At 43.1% G+C, this 16894-nt stretch overlaps 1 protein-coding gene across 6 annotated transcripts in view; it reads left to right on the plus strand.

Moving 5' to 3' along the window:
* The window catches only part of PC (pyruvate carboxylase), a 1086793-nt gene that overhangs the window by 759382 nt on the left and 310517 nt on the right, over positions 1-16894 (plus strand). The window lies entirely within an intron of this gene.

Raw genomic sequence — 16894 nt, forward strand, 5'->3', positions numbered from 1 at the left:
ATTTGCAGTTGTGTTCCTGCTGTTATAGGGAATGCAACACAACTTCCACTGTGAACCAAGCCTGCACGTTTTGCAGAAAACCATAAACACTCACAGGTAGGGTAATTAGTGTCTCAGCAGAGCTCATTAACATCCTCTGTGGATTTCCACAATACATGCACTGTTGGGGGTACTTGAGGACTGAGTTCAGAAACCCTGTCCTAGAAATCAGCAGAGATGGACAAAACAAAGAACAAAGCTGAGCTGCTTTAGAAAAGTTTGATGAGATCTTCATAGTATATTTAGAAGTCCTGGAGGTAATTGTATATTTTTTTTTACCCAATAGTATACTGTAGATTCATTAGAACTGGTAAATGTAATTTTGGATATGCATTTGGGAGAGGTACAATTTGGTACTTGCAGGGGGCTTCTGAGCACAGAATTTGGTTTGTAAGAAAGAAGTTTTAAATCAGGATGATACCATTTATTGGCTAACTAAAAATGAATAAAAATAAGCAAGCTTTCGGCCTTGCAGCCTTCGTCGGGCTTATATCCTGTAAGAAAGGAATAGATGTATACTTATTCATTGGTAGAATCCTGATAATTGGTGCTCATGTTAAGAAGCCTTTAAGGCCGAATTGAAGCTTTGGGTCAAACATTGTATGACCTCTACGAGTCATTTTGTATATTAGGAGTCTGTATATAAAGACTGCAACCAGCTAATCTCCAGAAAAATACTGTGATTTCTGCAGAAACAATAGCACTTTTTTGAACATAAGCTGATTGCTATATTTATAAAAGTGTTAATCTGTGTAAGTGATCACCCTCTTATAAGGGTACACCTGTCTTACCAAATGCCACTTTTACTGATAAATATTAGCAATAATTGTATAATATTATTTGTTCACCAAATGGTGCTCAGCACTTTAAAAAAAGGACTATTTCCACCAGCTTGGCAGAGTGGTGGACACAGTTTATTTTTCAAGCCCCTATTTACCATTTTTGTAGTTGATCACCACTTTAGAAAGTGTTGATCTGCAGTTTCCTGGTGCCGTGCCCCCTGCTGACATGGACCTTGGGAGACCTCTGGAGCCAGCTGTAGCCTTAAGCTGGCCACTAACGGTCCAATTTCTAGCGAAAAATCATTCGAGCGATCAGAAATTCTGATCGGACGAAAAATCGTTCACTACACCATCAACTAACCAATCATTGCTTCCTATCTATTTTTTTCACTCGTTCATAATCGATTGTGTCCACCAATGGGGATTATTTACAACTAATCCGATCAGAATTTCTGATCGCTTGAACGATTTTTCGGTAGAAATTGGACCGTTAGTGGCCAGCTTTAGTCACAATTTGTTTTGTAGCCCAAGAGCACTGCACCTTCTGCCGGGCTTAGAACCGCGCCGTAGGTGCTGCCCTGAATGCACCATTTTTCTGAGTTCTGGGGGACTTTATGAAAACCGGGGCTCCATTCAAGAAAAAGCAGCCATGAGTCACCACTTTAGGGTAGATGCAATAGGCTAAACTCTAAACACTTTTCACACCTGTAATTAATCAGGTGGGTTTTGTTTTTTTAAACAAAAAGCAAGAAGTGATGATCTGGAATTAGAATACTTTTTCTCTAATCAAAATGCAATTTCACGTCTTTAGAACGGTCAGTTAATACTAAGCTTTGTTTTTCAACATGCAGGAGGCTTTGCAAACTGAGTGACAAAGCTGCGCACACACATCGTTTGTAATTGAGACATACCTAAAGATAAGGAACACTGCCTATATAACGAAGCAGTTGTGAAAGCTATGCAATTATGTCATGATGTCCTCACGCAGTCTGTGCATACATGGCTATATAGGGGACTGTCTGATCTATGTAGGGATATCCCTCGACCTCCTGGCCAAACAATGCCTGAGGATGGTTGGGCATGCTGGATTTTCTCAGCCCATCAAAGTTTATTATGCTGCACTGTGCAATATCATTTTAATAAAAAAGATTAATAATTTAGTAAATTATTAAATAAGGTAGATTAACAGTCGCTGAGCTGTGTATGCATTCTCATTGCTCACTTGGCTGCTGCTTTCCATGAAGAGCGCTTGGAATCGCACCTGTATGTCTGCCCACTCATGCATGTCTGTACCCATCCAGAGATAAAAGAAATAAATGGCTGGTCGCTGCTATTGTACTTTGTGAGAGCTTCCCCTTATCAGTGCGCGCTCGCTAGGTAGTGAGGCTTCCTGCGATGGCCTGCGCCGGCTTCTTCTTGTCAAAGCAGCCTCATTAGAAAACAGAATCAAAGGCAAACTGTGAGACCTAAATGTAATATTTATTGCATTGAATTCTCTTCTTTTGTTGGAACTAAAAGGCCTATACTTCTATCTGGAAAAGTACTTAAAGTACTGACTTCTAATCGCTTCTAAAAATGATGATGTCAACAGCCAGAGTCATATTTGTTTTGACAGTAGTCCTTGACAGTGAATGACAGACTTTTGGGGCCTAAAGTACACTTTTAACCTTTGACTGGAATTCCCATGATTCCACCCCTTAACCACTTAAGGACCACGGACTTAAACTCCCCCTAGTGACCACGGCATTTTTACTAATTAGGCCACTGCAGCTTTAAGGCCTTGCTGCAGGGCCATACAACCTAGCATACTAGTGATCCCCCCCCCCTTTTTTTTCTGTGCCCACAACCAACAGAGCTTTCTGTTGGTGGGCTCTGATCCCTGCAGGGATGTTTGTCTTTTTTTTAATTTCTTTTTTTTATAAATTTGTGCATTTTTTTTTAATAACCCTCCCTCCCCCGCCAGCAAATCGGCACGATCGGCTTTCATAGGCATCAGCCTATGACAGCGCATTGCTTTAGTGCCTCACAGGGGGGCAGCCGCGCCACACGGCTGTCCCCAGTACAGTGGTGCCTTAGATCACAGTGTTAGATGTACAGTGTTATTAGACTGCTCCTAGCAGCAGTCGCCGATGAGAAATGAGTCTGATCACTGACCGGAGTTCTGTCATTCAAGTGGGATCTCCTGCAAAACACCGCCCCAGAATTTGACGCCAATTGGCGTGCTGTGGCCCTGGGGCTTCTGCCGCGTTCATGCCAATCGGCGTTACGTGGGCAACAATAAGTTACAATTGTAATATTTTGGGGATTGCACCACAATAGTGCTCTCCATAGTCACAAGTAGAGATGGGCAATGAGAAGCAAATTATTCTAGTTTGTGTGCAGATTAAATATAGCCAATCACATGCATTTCCTGTGGATTTTGATTGGCCCAATTTCAGGCTTCATACAATTTGAACTATATTTCCATGCAAGCAGGAATTATTTGCATTTCATTGACCATCTCTAGTCACACACTCCACTCACCTAGACCTAAGGCTGTACCAAAGTTCAGCTGCGATTCCAGTATGGAAACCCAGCAACGCTGCCCCCTTTTTTAGCATAGACAGGCCTCTACACTTATGCAAATATATGGTTAGTCCCCCTATAGTACTGTGTACTGTGCCAAGAGGGGAACTCGTTGTGGGGGTTGACTTAGGCTGCTGCCCCCAAAAGGTGGTGGGAGAGGGAGCTTCAGCACTTTAAAAAGACGTGATTCACAGGTTGAATTTAAGTCCATATCTGCCATTTTGAGGGGGAGAACACCTGTCTGATACTTTAGTTTGAGTCTCCATTGAAGTGACTGGAGCTGGAGCTTGCCAGTTTATGGTAATTACAGCTGGTGATCATTGTATTAATTGCTGCATTAAAAGATCAGATCACCCTTCAATAAATATAAGTCTTAAAGGGCTGAACCGATTTTTAAAACCGTAGAACAATAAGGGGGTTGTATTCAAGTTGCCAATTTTTTGTAACTAGTCCCCTAATCTCACGCATATCTTAATTTCATGGGGCCTTCACATCCTCTTTGCTCTCCCAAATTATGACACCCTACTTCCCCCCCCCCCCCCCCCACCCCCCAAACTGTCTTGGACTAAATCACAAGTGTTGCCCCAACAACTGACTCCCCTACTGGTAACAAAATTAGTGTTGATCGAACACCCAGTTATTCGGGCTCGGGTCGGTTCGGCCGGACATGGTCCAGATGTGCGGGATAGTGGGCCGAACACCGAACATAATGGAAGTCAATGGGGACCCGAGCATGCCTGCTTTAGGGTGTTCGATCAATACTACTAACAATATTGCCACAACTATTTCAGTGGGGGGAGGAAGCTGTATTAGTGACTGGATAGTGTACTGATTAAGGGCTCTGCCTCTGACACAGAACAGCTGGGTTCAAATCTCAGCTCTTCCTGTTCAGTAAGCCAGCATATATTCAGTAAGGAGACCTTGGGCAAGACTCCCTAACACTGCTACTGCCACATACATTTTTTTAAATTCCTTTTCAGTTGAAGAATTGCAATCAATTGTTCTGATTGATTGTAACATTTCAAAAATCTGACCAATGGACCACACGTGTTACATTTTTCCCCAATTATGAAAAAAAATATTGAAAGTTCAGAAAAAAATTGCTTTGGTCTGTACATCAAGTTTTCAATTTTTATATCGAATAAAAACGGGACATTTAATCAGATTTCTTGAAAGAATAAAAAAAAAAAAGCTTTCAATTTTTCTATATAACCGATCATTTTTATTGAATTGCTGTAAAATTGGATTATTTTATTGTATGGTGTGTGGCCACCTTAATGCAGGTCTGCAGGAGCTCAGGCATTAGTTAAACTGTTTCTGGAATTCACAAACATGTGATTGACAGAGTCTCTTTAAAGACTTCTTGTTCCCCATTTGTCAAGCTGATTTTATTAGCCAGTAGAAGATGTAGAGACTGACCGTACATATCCCGAGCACAGGACAGCAGAGCACTCTGATCAGATCCCAGCCTATGTGATGATCACTCCCTGGTGGCTGAAACAAGACAGACCACTGACAGATGCACTGAGCTCCACCAAAAGGCTCTTTTCTCACATAAACTTATATTGTCAGGCTTGTCTTGATGAGCACAAAATACTGATAGTCTACACAAGACTTTAATGCTGAGCAAGGTAAACCTCAAATTCCTGCTGAATAGTGGTATAAAAAGGGGAGATTGAGCACAGGTCCAGAAGGATCTGTGCTATATTGGCAGGCTATGCTGACTCAGTTCTCTCTCCCTCTTCCAGCCCCATCTACCTAAAGGGGTATCCCAATTTTGTTGAGAACAACCCATTTAGTTCAGCTGTATATAGATTGCAAGGATTAACCACAACCATCATTTCACCTTTTTTAGTGTTTTTATGTATATATAAATCAGTCAGTCACTCCACTCTGTTTCTCACAGAAGCTGATCGACAGTATTATGGAACGTTTTGCTGCTAGTAGATTGACTAGTACATGTGGAAAATTATTTAAATGGCTTCTGCTTTGTGCAGCTAATTATGCTATTCATGCAAATGTGGCACTTTAGATGTAATCTGTACTCCAAACACTATATTGTTGCCATGATGTCTAAGAAGTATAGATTGAGCTTGCTTGAGCTGCATATTGATATGGATAGAAAGTTTTTAATAGCATGTACACATTTGTGCAAAACGAATCCATAGTTAGAACATTTTTATATTAAAAGCATAATTTCTCTTTGAAGGATCGTGCTAATTTGGGTGGCGTTCTGAAAACAGCAAGCTTGTGAGGCTTAAAGGACCACTATCGCAAAATCTTGATTCAAAATATATTGCACTATAAATGTATTTTTTCCTATGCTGTCACTTACAGTAGGTAGTTAAAATCTGATAAATCTGACAGATTTTGGGCTAGTCTTTCTCCTCATGGGGATTTTCTTTATTTTCAGAAGCATGTACTAAATGGGAGTTACTCAGCCCAAGTGCCAAATCGGTATGCAAATGAATGGGAAGGTTAGCCAGCATCTTTGTGTAGATCCTTTCCATACAGTGCTTTTGTAAATAAAAAAAAATTAAGGCAATGCTGAGAATCCCCCATGAGGAGATTAAGTAGTCCAAAACCTGTCAAATTTTTACTGCTTGCTGTAAGCAATAACATAGGAAAAAGGTAATTTCTAGTGCATTTTACTCAGGGAAATATACATCTTATATAACTTTGTTTTAATTGTTACACATTTTCACTATATTGGTCCTATTAGAGCGGATCCAAGATGAATAACTATAACAAGTAGTTGGTCTATATCTTATTTAAAGTTTACATAATTTACACAGCAAATCTAGCTGCAAACAGCTTCAACAGAATATGGTTATTTCTTCCTGTGATGCAATGACAGCAGCCATTTTGTTTGTAAACATTACACACTGGCAAGCTGATCTGCATCTCCAGCACTCCACCTGAGAAAACCTAATTCCCCCCTCCTCCTCCCCTCTGCCTCTGAAATCTCTGGCTAGTAACACCTCCCCCTCCTCCTGCCCAGACTGAGCTCCCATAAGCTCTTGCTACTGTCTGAATATGCCAAGGCTCGCTGAAAAGCTGTGGGCGAGGCTTGTTTAGTTTATAGGGAATTATAGTATTAAAACAAAAGCAAAAAAGTATTTGGCTTGAGGAATGCCCTATAAACAATATGAAAGGAACACAATTATGCAATGAGTAAAAGTTTTGTAAAATTTTCAAGGTCTTGGATCCACTTTAACAATACATTGTCCTTTAAAACCCTGAATGACAGGCTGTACCACCACGTGCCCAGTACTGTATTATAGCCATGTGGAGAACACTAGAAACATAAGAACGGGCGTGCCTCACAGATTCCTTGTGCGGCACTATTCTCATTTCCCGCTATGCTCTTGAATGAAGTGAATGTACTTGTCCTATAAAATAATAGAAGCTAGGTCTTAAACAGCCAGTGGCTCATTCATTCTCAGTGTGCCTTTGATATATTCACAGGTAGGGGACGTGATTTTTAATTAAAGCATGGTTGTCTGCACTACACAGGTTTTATACATTTCTCTTTAACCTTTAATCTGTTTCCAAATTTATCTTTAAATTGATCTGTATGAGATCCCTTCATCTCCACTTCTCCGTTCTCTCTAGTCAATGCCTCTTCATAGCAAAGTAGTGTAGTGTTCATTTTTGTAGCGTACTGTTTACTTTCCATGTCAGGAAATTCCCCCCTCCCATATTCCCTCCCTCTATGCGTCGTTGCTATAGCTCTCTGTGACATCTTCATTAGCATGCTAATTCTCCCACGCCTGGGATCCTGCAGGATGTTTTAATTCTCACCGTATTATGAACAGAAGCAGTTTATAAAATATCACACCTGAAGTTCCTGCTGAGCCTGATACCACTGTCAAATCACCAATCACCTTTCCAATGTTTTTATTCTGATTAGTGGAACAGACCTCCTCGAGGAGGCTTTTTTTTCCCCTGTGGCATTTGTAGCAGTCACTAGTCTTCCCTTTTACACATCATTACAGTTCATGCAGAGTGTGAAATAATTCTGTGGGAATTGAGAGTAACTTGGCAAAATATTTATGATTGTAGATTTTTTTTTCCATAAGGAATAGATTCGTATGACTTCACAAATAGGTCATCTGAGTCAGAGCTGTCATTGAATGCTTCTGCTTACCGAAAGGCTCTCTTGTCACAACTAGAGATTGGTCAGGGCAGGGGGAATGGAGATGGCTGGTCATAGTGCATGTCTGTGCATCTGGAGAATGGAGACGGCTGGCAATAGTGCATGTCTGTGCATCTGGAGAATGGAGACGGCTGGCAATAGTGCATGTCTGTGCATCGGGAGAATGGAGATGGCTGGCAATAGTGCATGTCTGTGCATCAGGAGAATGGAGATGGCTGGGGCATCGGGAGAATGGAGACAGCTGGCGATAGTGCATGTCTGTGCATCGGGAGAATGGAGACAGCTGGCGATAGTGCATGTCTGTGCATCGGGAGAATGGAGATGGCTGGCGGTACTGCATGTCTGTGCATCGGGAGAATGGAAATGGCTGGTGGTAGGGCATGTCTGTGCATCGGGAGAATGGAGATGGCTGGCCGTAGGGCATGTCTGTGCATCGGGAGAATGGAAATGGCTGGTGGTAGGGCATGTCTGTGCATCGGGAGAATGGAGATGGCTGGCGGTAGGGCATGTCTGTGCATCGGGAGAATGGAGATGGCTGGCAATAGTGCATGTCTGTGCATCGGGAGAATGGAGATGGCTGGCGGTAGGGCATGTCTGTGCATCTGGAGAATGGAGATGGCTGGCAATAGTGCATGTCTGTGCATCGGGAGAATGGAGATGGCTGGCGGTAGGGCATGTCTGTGCATCTGGAGAATGGAGACGGCTGGCAATAGTGCATGTCTGTGCATCGGGAGAATGGAGATGGCTGGCGGTAGTGCATGTCTGTGCATCGGGAGATGGCTGGCGGTAGGGCATGTCTGTGCATCTGGAGAATGGAGATGGCTGGCGGTAGGGCATGTCTGTGCATCTGGAGAATGGAGATGGCTGGCGGTAGGGCATGTCTGTGCATCGGGAGAATGGAGATGGCTGGCGGTAGGGCATGTCTGTGAATCGGGAGAATGGAGATGGCTGGCCGTAGGGCATGTCTGTGAATCGGGAGAATGGAGATGGCTGGCCGTAGGGCATGTCTGTGCATCGGGAGAATGGAAATGGCTGGTGGTAGGGCATGTCTGTGCATCGGGAGAATGGAGATGGCTGGCGGTAGGGCATGTCTGTGCATCGGGAGAATGGAGATGGCTGGCCATAGGGCATGTCTGTGCATCGGGAGAATGGAGATGGCTGGCGGTAGGGAATGTCTGTGCATCGGGAGAATGGAGATGGCTGGCCGTAGAGCATGTCTGTGCATCGGGAGAATGGAGATGGCTGGCGGTACTGCATGTCTGTGCATCGGGAGAATGGAAATGGCTGGTGGTAGGGCATGTCTGTGCATCGGGAGAATGGAGATGGCTGGCAATGGTGCATGTCTGTGCATCGGGAGAATGGAGATGGCTGGCGGTAGGGCATGTCTGTGCATCTGGAGAATGGAGATGGCTGGCAATAGTGCATGTCAGTGCATCGGGAGAATGGAGATGGCTGGCGGTAGGGCATGTCTGTGCATCTGGAGAATGGAGATGGCTGGCCGTAGGGCAGGTCTGTGCATCGGGAGAATGGAGATGGCTGGCGGTAGGGCATGTCTGTGCATCGGGAGAATGGAGATGGCTGGCCGTAGGGCATGTCTGTGCATCGGGAGAATGGAGATGGCTGGCGGTAGGGCATGTCTGTGCATCGGGAGAATGGAGATGGCTGGCAATAGTGCATGTCTGTGCATCGGGAGAATGGAGATGGCTGGCGGTAGGGCATGTCTGTGCATCGGGAGAATGGAGATGGCTGGCCGTAGGGCATGTCTGTGCATCGGGAGAATGGAGATGGCTGGCGGTACTGCATGTCTGTGCATCGGGAGAATGGAAATGGCTGGTGGTAGAGCATGTCTGTGCATCTGGAGAATGGAGATGGCTGGCAATAGTGCATGTCTGTGCATCGGGAGAATGGATATGGCTGGCGGTAGGGCATGTCTGTGCATCTGGAGAATGGAAATGGCTGGTGGTAGGGCATGTCTGTGCATCGGGAGAATGGAGATGGCTGGCGGTAGGGCATGTCTGTGCATCTGGAGAATGGAGATGGCTGGCGGTAGGGCATGTCTGTGCATCGGGAGAATGGAGATGGCTGGCCGTAGGGCATGTCTGTGCATCGGGAGAATGGAGATGGCTGTCGGTACTGCATGTCTGTGCATCGGGAGAATGGAAATGGCTGGTGGTAGGGCATGTCTGTGCATCAGGAGAATGGAGATGGCTGGCAATAGTGCATGTCTGTGCATCGGGAGAATGGAGATGGCTGGCGGTAGGGCATGTCTGTGCATCTGGAGAATGGAAATGGCTGGTGGTAGGGCATGTCTGTGCATCGGGAGAATGGAGATGGCTGGCGGTAGGGCATGTCTGTGCATCTGGAGAATGGAGATGGCTGGCGGTAGGGCATGTCTGTGCATCGGGAGAATGGAGATGGCTGGCCGTAGGGCATGTCTGTGCATCGGGAGAATGGAGATGGCTGGCGGTACTGCATGTCTGTGCATCGGGAGAATGGAAATGGCTGGTGGTAGGGCATGTCTGTGTATCTGAAGACTGCTTCCAGGCAGCAATTTGTAGCCATCAATAGTTACTAATCATTTCTAGTGTTGCCAGCTCAGAATGTTTATAAAGCCAAGCGACTAGTCATTCAGAAGAGATTTATTTAGCGGCATTCACAACTCTGTGGCGGCATTAAAATGAATTACAAATGGAAAATGAGCAATGGCAAACTGATGCATATTTTTTCCCATATGATGTGGGCAAAAGCAAGGTTACTAGTTTCCAAAAACAGTTGGGACACTTTATAAAAGACATAATGTAATAATTTAAACCTCATGTCATCCTTATAATTGAGAATGGTAAAAAGACAACATGACAAATGTCAAACCAGGAAATTTTATCACCTCATGTAAAATATATGCGTATTTTGAATTTGATTCCAGCAACACATTGCAGACAAGTTTAGCTGAAACAGGGAACATAATTACAACCCGGCTGCATCACCACTTCTTTTTATCAAAATTTTGTAAACCTTATTGAACCAAGGATACTAATTTCTGTAGCTTCGAGGCTAGGTTCACAGTAGGACGTTGTGTTGTAAAGTTGCAACGCAACAAAAAAGTGGTAAGGCAGATTAATGCTGCATTACCGTCGCACACAGTAGGTACAGTAAAGCATACAAGCAATGACTAGTATGCTTTCCTGTAGCTGGTAACATGCGTTTAGCGGTAATGTACTGCAGTGCGGTAAGCTGCGTTAGAAGACTTTAACTGTATGTATTTATGACTTTATAATTGTACTCTATATTACTACAAGTAATGACGGTTTTATAATTTTTATAACCATTTGGACCAGAAGGTGGAGGTTGGCTTATCCATAGGTGACAGGTCTATGTGTGGGGTTCCCCATGCAGAATACGCATTGGAAATGTACCTGTAACCACTGGTGTCTTTCCTTGCTCTAGCCCCAGTCCCCCCGTCTCACTGCGAGAATTCTGGGACTTCACTGCAGTCCGTGACAGTGAGCCTCGAGCTTCTAGATCCAAAGCTGCCAGGGGCACACAAAGGTTAAGGCAAAGAGAGAGGTAGCTATGGTTTTCATCATGCTTCCAACACACACTCGGCAACTTGAACTTTTTCTCAATGCACTGTATGGGGTCTTGGATAACACAATGGCCTCAATTCACTAAGCTTTATCAAACACTTAATCAAGCATTTGATAACTTACCTCATGGGTAAAATCTAATTTTGAATTCACTAAGGTGTTATAGATTTATGGAATGTTTTATCGATAAAATGTTCGATAAATCTACACCTTAGGGAATTCAAAATTAGATTTTACCCATGAAGTAAATTATCAAACGTTTGATAAAGTGTTTGATAAAGCTTAGTGAATTGAGGCCATTGTGGGGAGGGGAGGAGTTAACCTATCAGTGGCTCACTGTGTTTAGCTTGTGTTTTTGTTTTTTTGGGGGGTGTGCTTTTCCATGCAAACTTATAGCAGTGTGCTAAAATACATCACATTAGTAAGAATGGAGTACCATAATTTACATTCTTAACCACTTCAGGATCACAGTTTTTTTTCCCTTAAAGAGAATCTGTATTGTTAAAATCGCACAAAAGTAAACATACCAGTGCGTTAGGGGACATCTCCTATTACCCTCTGTCACAATTTCGCCGCTCCCCGCCGCATTAAAAGTGGTTAAAAACAGTTTTAAAAAGTTTGTTTATAAACAAACAAAATGGCCACCAAAACAGGAAGTAGATTGATGTACAGTATGTCCACACATAGAAAATACATCCATACACAAGCAGGCTGTATACAGCCTTCCTTTTGAATCTCAAGAGATCATTTGTGTGTTTCTTTCCCCCCTGAGGGGGGAGTGCATAGCAGAACCACAACACTGAAGAACTTGGCAGCCTTCCAGACACAGGCTGACAAGTCTGACAAGGGAAAGATACATTGATTTATTACAGAGACTGTGATAGTACAAAGTGCTGCAGTAAGCCAGAACACATTAGAATAGCGTTTGGAACTTGTAGGATGATAAAAAACAGGATGCAATTTTTGTTACGGAGTCTCTTTAACCTCCCCAGCGGTATGGACAGAAATGTCCGTTCAAAAAAACATGCTGTGAACAGTATAAACATGCATACACATCAATACTCTCCTGCACTGTATACTAGACCCTTGCTTGACACATTTTGGCAAGTTACAGGGAAAAAAAAGTTTTAAAAATAAATTTTTATCATTGTTTGCACAGAAATCCTGGGGAAATTGAACGCTGGGGAGGTTAAAGAGAACCTGAACTGAAAATAAAAAGTCAAAATAACCATACACAGGTCATGCTTACATCCTGTGTAGTCTGCTCCTCAATCTTTCTCCTCTCCTGTGTCCCATTTGCCCATTGTGATCAATGGAATTCTCCGTCCTCCATTTTAAAAAATGGCCATTACCCCATAACCGCTTCCTGGTCAGCACACTGTTAACCAGCCGGAGGCTGCCGCTCAGGCCCTGCTGGGCCGATTTGCTTCAAATAAAGAGCAGCACACGCAGCCGGCACTTTGCCAGCCGCGTGTGCTGCCTGATCGCCGCCGCTCTGCGGCGATCCGCCGCGAGCAGCGGCGAAAGAGGGTCCCCCCAGCCGCTTGAGCCCAGCGTAGCCGGAACAAAAAGTTCCGGCTAGCGCTAAGGGCTGGATCGGAGGCGGCTGACGTCAGGACGTCGGCTGACGTCGATGACGTCACTCCGCTCGTCGCTATGGCGACGATCTAAGCAAAACAAGGAAGGCCGCTCATTGCGGCCTTCCTTGTTTGTTCTGGGCGCCGGAGGCGATCGGAAGAACGCCTCCGGAGCGCCCTCTAGTGGGCTTTCATGCAGCCAACTTTCAGTTGGCTGCATGAAATAGTTTTTTTTTTATTAAAAAAACCCCCTCCCGCAGCCTCCCTGGCGATCTTATCAGAACCGCAGGGTGGTTAAACTGTAATATCACCCACTTGAGCCATAGGGAAACATGGACATTACCATGCACATTCAGTTGTAACTGACAGCTGCTGATACATAACTGACAGTAACTGGTATATTTCCGTTCTGACAAAATATTGTCAGAACTGGAAGGGATCGCTGTAAGAAGAAAATGGTGAGCTTCTGAGAGGAACTGATGGTGAGGTTAGTATGTAATATTCATTTGCAGCTATGTCATGTGTTTATTTTAAATAATTTTACTCACTTCAGGTTCCCTTTAAAAACCAAAACAACTTTCACATTTCAGCGCCCCTCTCATTCATTCAGCGATAACTTTATTGTTACTTATCACACTGAAATGATCTATATATTGTTTTTTTTGCCACAAATTAGGCTTTCTTTGGGTGGTAGTTTTTGCTATGAATTTTATTTTATATGCATTGTAAAGAAACTTATAAGGAAAAAAAGTAATTTCTCAGTTCTCAGCCATTATAGTTTTAAAATAAAACATGCTTCGATACATAAAACCCACACGTTTTATTTGCCCATTTGTCCCGGTTATTACGACGTTTAAATTGTGTCCCTAGTACAATGTATGGTGATAATTTTATCTGGAAATAAAGGAGCATTTTTCCATTTAGGGATTTTTAATACTATTTCACTTATCACAAGACTTTTTTTTTTTTGCAAAATTAACAGTAGTATACTCTCATGACATCCATATTAGAAAAGTCCCTAAGGTAACTGTGTAAAAAAATTAAATTATGTAATTTTTTTCAAAAGTTTTATTTCTGTAAATGTGAGGCAGGGTTGGAAGGGGTTAAAAGTAATAAAATAAAAAAATAATAAACTTTCTATGTAAAACAATATACTGGTATAATTAGGTGTATTTTACTTTTTGACCACAAGGTGGTGCTACTGAGACCGTATTTCTATTAATAGAACACAGAAGAACATGGAGGTGTTGGGTCTGACAGCTTGTGTGACGTTTTCAAGCTCTCCGAAAACATAGGAACGGTGATCGGGATTGAGAATCAAGATTCTTACATCCTGATCACAGATGGAGGGTGCTGCGACGGTGGATCGACTGAAAACAGCGCAGGGATCGTGAACGCGACGGTAGCATAGCAGTACGCATATCTACTCCCCTGATCCGCACGTGAAGTTTAAAGGGGCGTAGATATGCGTACCAAGGATCCTAAAGTGGTTAAAGGACAACCAAGGCAAAAATGAATGAATGAAATAAACAATTGTTTCTATCTTCCTTCTCCTAAAAATGACTTTTAAGATATTCCACAGTTTTATTTTATATAAATATGTTTATCTACTTTTTAAGTTTTAACTGTTTTATTGTTTTTGTTTAATGACACATTCATCGAAGTATGCCAGAGCTAAAATTTATGAACTATTGACCCTTTTTATCACTTTCCTGCTCTCTCTCAGAAGCCATTTTCTGCTAGGAAAGTGTTTTATAGTTGGAATTTCTTATCAGTGAGGGTCACACGGTAGTCACTTCCTGTCAGAGTCAGGACTGAGTCAGCCACGTGCATACCTGATATTTAACTCTTTCAGGCAGAGAAAGAAAAAAAGGAACACAGCATAGTTATTTGTGTGCTAGGCACTGTACATACACGTCTATCTCATCATGTCACATCACGTCACCTCGGGTATCCTTAAAAAAAAGTTTCAGGTTTGCAGCTCAGGTGCAAGGTGAACCTAATTGGGCCATGTTGGATGCAAGTCTTGCACACAACTTTCTCCCATGTGTCCATACGGCGCTGTGCAAAGTTTAAAGCCATAGATTAACTATGGATATGTGAGGTACTCTCACGCCATGGTGATGCAGACAGTAGCTAGACTACAGATAACCAATCATTAACCTAAATTTACTCATACATGTTAATACCTTTTCAGCCATATCAAAACATGTAAACTCAGATAACATTTTTGGTGCAGTAATCTATTATAATGAATATCTAAAAGTCCACAGGCGATTGGTTTAGGAGACGTCACGCATACAGAGTATTGTAGGTTTGTTTTCTTTTCACATCCATACAGCAGCCTGCATGTCTGCTCTATGTGGATTGCTGTGGGAGACGGCATAATAACTGTTCAATGTAATAAAACGTGATGTACACCAATAAACCGCACTGGGTTGGTGATTAATGTATATGTACTGACGATGACTGTAATGGGAAAGGTACGTATATAACAGCTTGTAATTCTGTCCCAATATATATTCTTGTCGTTTTTTTTTAGATTTAAGCAGAGCATCTGCTGTGCTGCTTCCTATGCAGTTGTTGGTTGTGCTCAAGTACAAAATTTAGTTAGAGGCTCCTTACAGTTCTTTGGCATTTGCATCTGTCTTGTGTACAAAGAATACATTTCATTGAAATAAAGGTCATTCCATTGAATTGTTTACATGTGGCATACTTGTCAATGTTTCCAGATCAAAATCCAGGACACCTCAATTTTACCCAAAATACACCCAACCTGACCGTTTCCCCTCATGCTTTTAAAAAAAAAAAATTGTGCAGAAAGCCAGAGCCCCTCCGAGTGTGAGAATGTAAATGAATTACTGCCAGCAGGTAAGCATCTGTGTATGTGGGTTTCCCATTATGCGATACATATTCCTCTCCCTTCAGATCGTACACATCGGACATTCTACTCCAGAATATTCTGAGGAAGAGAGGGCAATGCTCCCCTGAAACGCATTCAATAAATCCTGAGACTAATCAAGTCTCAGGATTTATACTTACCTGGGGCTTTCTCCAGCCCCCTGGCATCCGTTCGGTCCCTCGCTGTGTCCCTGGGATGCCCTGGACCACCGCTGGACAGCCTGGTACACTGGCAGAGCCGTTCTTCATGGCCAGGAGCATTCTGCACCCGTGAATGGCCTCAAGGGGGCTAGAGGAAGCCCCAGGTACATTAAAATCCTTAGACTTGATTCGTCTCAGGTACACTTTAAAGGGGACCTGAGGTGGGAGGGATATGTACACTAAAAAAAAATGTTTCATTTTAAACAATGCACATTACCTGGCTGTCCTGCTGAGCCTCTGTCTGTAATACTTTTTAGCCATAGACCCTGAACAAAGCATTCAGATTAGGTGTTTCTGACTGAAGTCTCACTGGATTAGGTGTGTGTCTCACATTTCAGGTGTGTGATTAAGAAACTTCTGTAACCAAAGACATCATCAGGACTGCTAGGCAACCAGTATTGTTTAAAAGGAAAAAAAAATGTTGCCTCCATAACATTGACCTCAGGTTTGCTGTAAGTTGTTGATTTTAGTTTACTTACCAGTCGCATCCAGCATGCTTCATAGAGTGAAATCTGAGCAAATTGGAAAGATTGATGGAAAGGATTGTGACGATATGTGCACCGATACTTACTGCCGACACTGAAGTTCCTGGACTGGAAGTCTGCCATGCACCCTCTGTGAGAGGAACATACCACAGCACACTTAGTACACACATACTTATCAAGTACGTTTTGATTTAAAAGGTGGGATAAAGGCGCGTACACACGCCATTCCGCCACAAACGACAGGTCCGTCAGACCCTCCTGCTGGCCGGACGTTCAGCCGACAGTAGCACGTGTACTTCAGATCTTGAAGCCCTGTACACACCCTAGATGAAACTCTGTAACGATTGTCTCTGCTGAGAATACAGCTTGTGTACATAGTAACAGAACCAGTCACTAGCCTGCGGGCTAGCGATGCATTTTGCAGCTTCAGACATGCAATGTCCCCGAGGCATCGGAACCCGATCCCCGCCAGGCGACATACCTCATGTGTATATGCATTTTTGGTACAGATGCTCAGATGCCCAGGCTCATTTTTTTTTTACAATGTTAACATTGGTACAGATAAGATTTTCTTTTTAAGCAAAAGCAGATTCATAATTCA

This window comes from Hyperolius riggenbachi, chromosome 11, assembly GCF_040937935.1.
Source record: "Hyperolius riggenbachi isolate aHypRig1 chromosome 11, aHypRig1.pri, whole genome shotgun sequence".
Taxonomy (NCBI): Eukaryota; Metazoa; Chordata; class Amphibia; order Anura; family Hyperoliidae; genus Hyperolius; species Hyperolius riggenbachi.